The sequence below is a fragment of the Culex pipiens genome, chromosome 2, assembly GCF_016801865.2.
Source record: "Culex pipiens pallens isolate TS chromosome 2, TS_CPP_V2, whole genome shotgun sequence".
NCBI classification, from domain to species: Eukaryota; Metazoa; Arthropoda; class Insecta; order Diptera; family Culicidae; genus Culex; species Culex pipiens.
The window spans coordinates 162,368,576-162,375,903 of NC_068938.1; the positions used below are offsets into that span (position 1 = coordinate 162,368,576).

At 31.6% G+C, this 7,328-nt stretch overlaps 1 protein-coding gene across 4 annotated transcripts in view; it reads left to right on the plus strand.

Moving 5' to 3' along the window:
* The window catches only part of LOC120424996 (5-hydroxytryptamine receptor-like), a 133,009-nt gene that overhangs the window by 119,464 nt on the left and 6,217 nt on the right, over nucleotides 1-7,328 (plus strand). The gene's annotated exons all lie outside the window — the stretch shown is intronic.

Consider the following 7,328-nt stretch of genomic DNA (forward strand, 5'->3'; position numbering starts at 1 on the left):
GTGATGAAATTGCCAAAATCATTATATTTTTCAAAAAAATTTAATCAATACTAACATTTCAAAAAGGTAAAACATTGAACGTTTGGCCCTTTTGAAATGTTAGTCTTGACTTACAATTTTTGAAAATATTGTTTTCGATCAACATCAACAAAGTTCAAAAATGCAAAATATGGAGAATTTTCTCAGCTTTTCAAAAATATTTTCTTTAAAAGTGGGCAAACATGAGCACTAATTAAACAAAAAATAACTGCGACTATTTTCAAAAAAATGAGTGCACTTGATCCAAATTTCACTACAGTACTTTTAGATTGCAAATTCGATTTTACATCGAAAAACGAAGTTGAAAAATGTTTGCGACCAGTTTTCGACTTTAAAAAAAAACAGTATTGACAAGATTTCTTGTCCGTTCTGGAAAATTCTGAAAAATTTGCATGTGATCCCTTAAAACAGGGGTGCCCAAACTTTAGGCCCTGCGGGCCAGATCTGATTTTTCTGAAGCAATTGCGGGCCGATAGAAGTGATAAAAGTTGAAAAAGTAAACACTTTTTTTCATTTTTTTATGATTGGAGTTTTTTAAAGTAAGTTAAGATAAGAACTAGTGTTGCAAATAAGATTCATAAATCTTGATTTTAAGAATGAAAAACCAAGAAAACATTCAAAAATGTGTTTATTTGACTTATTTTAATTTTTGTTTGTTTACAATTGTATAGTTATTGTTTTTGAAGATTGCAATTAAATACCTTGATATTATTTTTTATAAAAAAAATCAAATTTCAATGGTCGTTGCATTTTTTTTAAATTTAATATCCTCAACACTACGATGTTTAAAAAACCAATGAGGCATAATAAAATTTATTCAAACGAAATTTTGATTCGAATATCCTTTACAAATAATACAAACTTTTTGCGTTGATGAGCACCTTTGTTCAAATATTTCAAAAAATATTTTAAAATGATTTTAAACACACACTTAATTTAAAAATTGTAAAAATATATATTAAATCAATTTCAATTTGTTATTCTTCAAAATTCAATGTTTATGAAAAAAAAATATTTTTGCTTCCTAATTTCTTGACTCACTTTGAGACATATTTTAATATTTTAAAAATATTTGAAGCGATATATTCTCAGTATGAATAATATACCTTTTTAAGCTTTATTACAAAAAACTTTATCACTGAAAAGTTGTTTTGGAAAATACATTAGTTTTAGCTTACTTATTTATTTAAAAAAAAATGAAAATAGAAAAAAAAAACTTCAAATTGAAGTAAACACAGTTAAAATTGTAAAAAAAAATAAATTTAGCGTCTTTTTAAATGTTTTAGACTACAATCCAAGTTTTTTTTCATAAATTTCTCAATTTTACAAAATGGATATTTTTTTTCTTGCACCATAGTTCAGTTTAGAAATTCAATATAGAAAAACAAACAACAGCATGAAGAATGTTGTTATAATATGTTAAAATTTGATCTCAAGATTATTTTTTTTTTTAATTCAGATATTCAATTTATTTATTTAATATTTCATGGCTGCCCATAATTGAAAATTCGGCTATTATGCCAAATCAAGTATTCCGAGAAAAACGCGTTTTAGTGTTTGTCACAAAATCTCCGTCAAGACAATTTCCCATAAGAGTGGCATATTAGCCGTTTGGTTTTTTGCATCGGCAGCCAAGTTTGAACACTATTTCAGTAAAATTCAAGTTCCAGAAGATGCGTTGGAACATCCTCTATCACCTGATGATAATATCTCGTTTTTGTAAAAAGTGGATATTAGCCGTTTTTTCAATGGTGGGCAGATGGACAGTCATAGAACTATTTTGAAAAGCCGTCGCGGGCCGGATAAAATGGCTTCACGGGCCGGACTTCGGGCAGACCTGCCTCAAAACATATCAAAAAACAAAAAAAAATAAAAATTGTGTTTTTTTTGCAAGTCAATTTTTAGTGACAATATGTGAAATTAGAAATCACCTTTTTTATTGTGTGTAATTTTTTTTTCAGTATAGTCCTTATCCATATCTACAACTTTGCCGAAGACTCCTAATCGATCAAAAAATTCCTTCTAAAGATACAGATTTTTGAATTTTCATATATCTTTTTTGTATGGACAGCTGTAAAATTTGTATGAAAAATTATATGGACAAACTAATGATGAAAAATGGCTTCTTTGGGCATACCGAAATTTCATCTGGATTAAAAAATACAAAAATTAAAATAAAAACGTTACTTACTCCACCATAAGGTGATTGGTACCTTCCTCACAATTTGAATGTAATGCTAGGTAATATCTGAGATCCGGCCTTCACAAAGTTCATATATAACACTTAAGTGCTTATAACTTTTGATAGGGTCGTCAGATCTTCAATCTACAGAACTCGTTGGAAAGGTCTTTTGATTACCTATCCAACGATAAGTCGCATGATAGATCCGGACAACGTTTTCATCGAAATATATGAGATCCGGCCTCAAAAAAGTTCGAAAATAACACTTAAGTGCTAATAACTTTTGATAGGGTTGTCAGATCTTCAATCTTTTGAACTCATTAAAAAGGTCTTTTAAATACCTTTCTAAAAATGTATAACATGGCGAGGTTTCTTACAAAAACCACCCTTTTTACAATCTTCCGGACTTATGTTAAATTCGTTTTTTTTAGCATAACTTTTGAAGTACTTAACTAAACTTTATCATTTTCAATAGCGACTTATGGAACCCCAAGACGGATCAAATGAGACCAAAACGGTCCAATTCGGGTCAGCCAGTGCCGAGATAACTCAGTGCAAATTTTTTTGATCAACGTCCCACCACACTCACAGACATTTGCTCAAAATTTGATTTTGAGTCAATATGTTTACATGAAGGTGGGTCTAGGAGGTCAAATTAAGAATTTCGTTTTTCAAGTGATTTTATAGCCTTTCCTCAGTAAGGTGAGGAAGGCAAAAAAAATGCCGATTTCGTAGAGAACTGCTCGTGACGAAAAGGCCTACTTATCTCCACAAAATATGTGTCGAAAAGTTTAATATTTCAATATTGTTATGATTTTATGACTAAAAACATAGAAAATTAACTAGAAATTTCACTCAAAGAGTGATTTTTGTAATTGCAAAAAAAAATGTTGTACGAAAAATAGCAATAAGTTATGGCTAATAAAAATCAACTCGGTTCTTTAAAATGCTTGAACGTGAAAAAATAGTTAAAAACCACTCTTCACAAAAAAAAATCAATTCTCGTAATCGTGAATTAATTTCACGAACGTGAGAACCACGAAGGAATTTATTCATGAGTGCACGGAACAAAATCCGGTCGGCGGATCCGAAAAATATTCGCGATGAATTCGAAAACGTGAGATGTTCAACCAATTTCCTAGTTGGCACAAAATTGTCCTTTATTTTATTTATCACAACAATCTAATAACAAGTTGGTGTCGGCTATGACAAAGACAGATTTATTTAACACAGAAAGCAATTGAAATCAAAACAAATACAAAGAATTAAAAATTTCAAAGTTTGTCATCCTCTATTTTTTTCCAGCAAATTTTCATTTCCAAAAATGAAATTAAAACTCAAACCATTTTTCAAACACACCATGGATCTTCTGTGTTAATATCAAAACATTTTAATAAAAACCCGCAAAAATCTCATCATCGTCCTGTGAGAGGCCACTCGACTCCTGTCCGTCAAAGTGGCCCCCAGAGGGTGCTTTTGCCCAAAATACAAATCGTCCGGCAAACCATCGTCACGGCCAAAATATGATGAAGTGATCCATTATATTTTCCCCCGCACTTTGCTGCGTGCGTTCCGCGCAACGGTTTTGGCAAAGATGCCAACATTAATGGATATGAGAAGAACATTTTTTCGAGCACCCAGACTAGCACAATTCTGGTGGAGAAAGGAATGTTGGTCGGCACCCCCCAAATTGTCTGAAGAGCATTATTTAATTTAAGTTAAATTAAAAAATAACATCGTGCATGCTGGTGGTCTACGCAGTGTAGCCAATGAAAAAAAGGATGGATCGTTTTTTTTTTTTTTTTTTTTGAGGGCCATCGATGTAATGCAATTTGGTGCTTGAAAGGTCAGGGTGAATGGGGATGGAAAATCAAACAAATGCTCGGAAAATTTAATTAGCGTCATCTTTTCGAATCGAAATGTTTATTGTTGTGGTTTCCGAACGATTTCTTTTTTCATTGTAATAAAGATTGCCTTATTTACACAATCGATTTAATGCTTTTGTAAATCAGGATGCGGCTGCTGCAAATATTTTTAAAAGTTTTTGTTTAAATATTTATTTACATAAAGATTTTTTTATCTCGCGAAGTACACGTATTTTCAATTTATGCAGTACAGTTTCCAAACAAATCAAAATTTTGCATGGATTTTACAAAAAAAATGCTTAACTGTATAATTAAAAAAAGTTTTATATTCATTGCATAAAATCCAATAAGGTTTAGAAAAAGTTTGGAAATAAAAAAATGAAAAACAATTCAAATTAGGCATGACGTAATACACGCTATTTTTGCAAATGCGTGCATTTTAATTGTTTTTTTTATTGTTATGATTGTGGATTGTCAAAATCAATGGGATTGTCAATCGTTGAACGGTTTAAATATATATAATTTGAACAACCCTTATATGTCTGGATTCCCGAGGTTGTCAATCAAAGTTAATTTGAATTTAACTGGAAGAGTTCAAACATAAATTTTCTTGCTATGATTATTATTTTCAAATGTGTTTTTTCCTACTGTTTTTGAGTACAACGGTTAAGGCTTTCAAAACCAAAATATACATTTTTACAAAAATTTGAAACTGTTCCTTAAAAAACGGCTTGAATGAATTATGTAGATAAAAATTTAAATGTGTAATATCATAGATAATGTTGACCTTATGCTTTCCAGCGATTGCCTTTAATTTTTCTTTCGAAAAGTACTTTCATAAAGTTTTCAAATTTTAATGAAACATTTGAAAAATTTAATTAATTTAAAAATAATTGGTATTTATCACAAAATCCAAAAAGAAGAGAGTTTTGGTTAACTCTCTCAGCAAATCCGTTTGAAAAGAGCCTAAACCGAAAAAAAGTTCTCCGATCGGGTTCAACATTTTTCTGGTGGTTCCTTGGCCAAAATAATTGACCCGTATTTATTTGTTTGGCCATTAGGGTGACCTACATCGTGCTAGGGTGGTTCGAAAAATGGCAATTTTCGTCATTTTTCGCAAAAACCACTTTTTTCGAAAAATCATATCCCCGCGTCATTTCATCCGATTTAAGCTGTCATAGATGTGAAAGAAAGGTGGTTAGTTTGGCTATTTGAGAAAAATATAAAGAAGTTTCAAATATCTAGCTTAACATTTGAAAAGGTCGTATGAAAACTTAAAATGCTGTTTTGATGGTCTCGGGACCAAAGAGCCTATGTCTGAAAATAATCCGATGAAAATATTTTCAGTCATAGGCTCTCCCTCGAAAAATTTCACATAACTTTTAAAAAATTGGCGATGTCAAACCGTATGTTTCCGAGATAAGATTTTTTGAAAATAAAAACTGAGTTTTTCGACGCGCCACGCGCAAAACAGAAAAATGACAAAATCGGCAAAAAATCCAAATGTTTCACTGAAACTACGATAACCTAAAAAATTTCAGCGATGACCTATACATGTTTGGGTATCAAATTTTTTGTAATTAAAAGACGGAACTTTTGGTACCCTAACATGTATAAGTCATCGCTGAAATTTTTAAGTTATCGCAGTTTTAGTGAAAAAAGTTGTTTTTTGCCGATTCTGTAATTTTTCTGTTTTTGCGCGTGGCGCGTCAAAAACTCAGTTTTTTTTTTCAAAAAATCATATCTCGGAATCGTACGGTTCGACATAGCCAAATTTTTGCTATGTTACGTGAAACTTTTCGAGAATACGATAAAAATATTTTCAGACATAGGCTCTTTGGTCCAGACACGGTCAAAACGCCAGTTTAAATTTTCATACGACTTTTTTCAAATGTTAAGCTAGATTTTTGAAACTTCTTACTATTTTTCTCAAATAGCCAAACTAATCATCTTTCTTTTGCGTCTAAGATAGCTAAAATCGGATGAAATGACGCGGAGATATATTTTTTTGAAAAAAGTGTTTTTTTTTTTTTGCGAAAAATTACGAATATTTAAATTTTTTGAACCACCCTAGCACGATGTTGGTCATCCTAATGGCCAAACATAAAAATACGAGTCTAATTATTTTGGCCAAGGAACCTCAGAAAAATTTTGAACTCGTCGGAAAACTTTTTTTCGGTTTAGGCTCTTTTCAAATGGAATTGCTGCTCTATCAACTATGTTTTAAACCGGATTTATTTTGTAAACAACTTTATCATATTTAGTGAAATTAAAACTCTAGAGTTTGAGGTCCTTTTAAAAAAAAACTCTAGGACTATTCGTGACAAAACAATTAGTTAATCCCTCCTCTCTTCAAAGGCCTCGTGGTTTATGCATGAGCCACAAGGGTTACGGGTCGCTGTGGACCATTTACACCTAAACTCCCAAGCTCGAGAAAAAGGGGTAATTTCCATATAAATTCCCCCTTTTTCTCGAGCTTGGGAGTTTAGATGTTACTGTTTGCATTAAAAATCATTTCAAACAAAAACAAAAATTGAAAATTTTTGTTTTCTTTTTTTTAAATTATTTTTTTAAATTATTCTTTTAAAATTATTTTTTTAACCGAATTTGCAAGGACTGATTATTAAAAATCTGTCTGGTTTTGGCAAGCAGTCTTGTCAAAAAAGAAAAACAGAATTTTTCTACTTCACCGACGTTTTGGCCAAAATTTTTGGCCTTCTTCTGGGGTTTCTGTTTTTCTTTTTCAACAAGACTGCTCGCCAAAACCAGAAAGATTCCTTTTTAAACATCAACTCTCAAGAGTGACCCCTACATCTTAATCGATTTGGCTCGAAATTGGCACAGATGCTTTAGCCAGCAACAAAAAATGCCAAGAGGTGTCATCCAAGATTTTTCAGTCGCCCGGTTGTTTCGAGTGTTTCGCTCGGTATTCTTTCGTGTCAACTTCGTGTGTGTTAACTCGCATCCAATTGAAGATCATGACCTGCGCTGTCAACAAACGTCCAACGATCGGGTTGATGATGATAGGTGTCAAACATCAGGCAATCTCTATCAGTGACCTGTCATTTTTTTCAAGGGTGTGCTGCGCTGCTGTGGTTATGAATAACTACTTCTGTAATAATAAAATAAAATTTAAAATAATATGCATGTTCAATTCCAATTGTTTCTTATAGTATGTCATATTTTAGCGTAGCATTTTGTAGCTTCTAGTAGTACTTAATCCTTTCATGCTTGCGTCATAA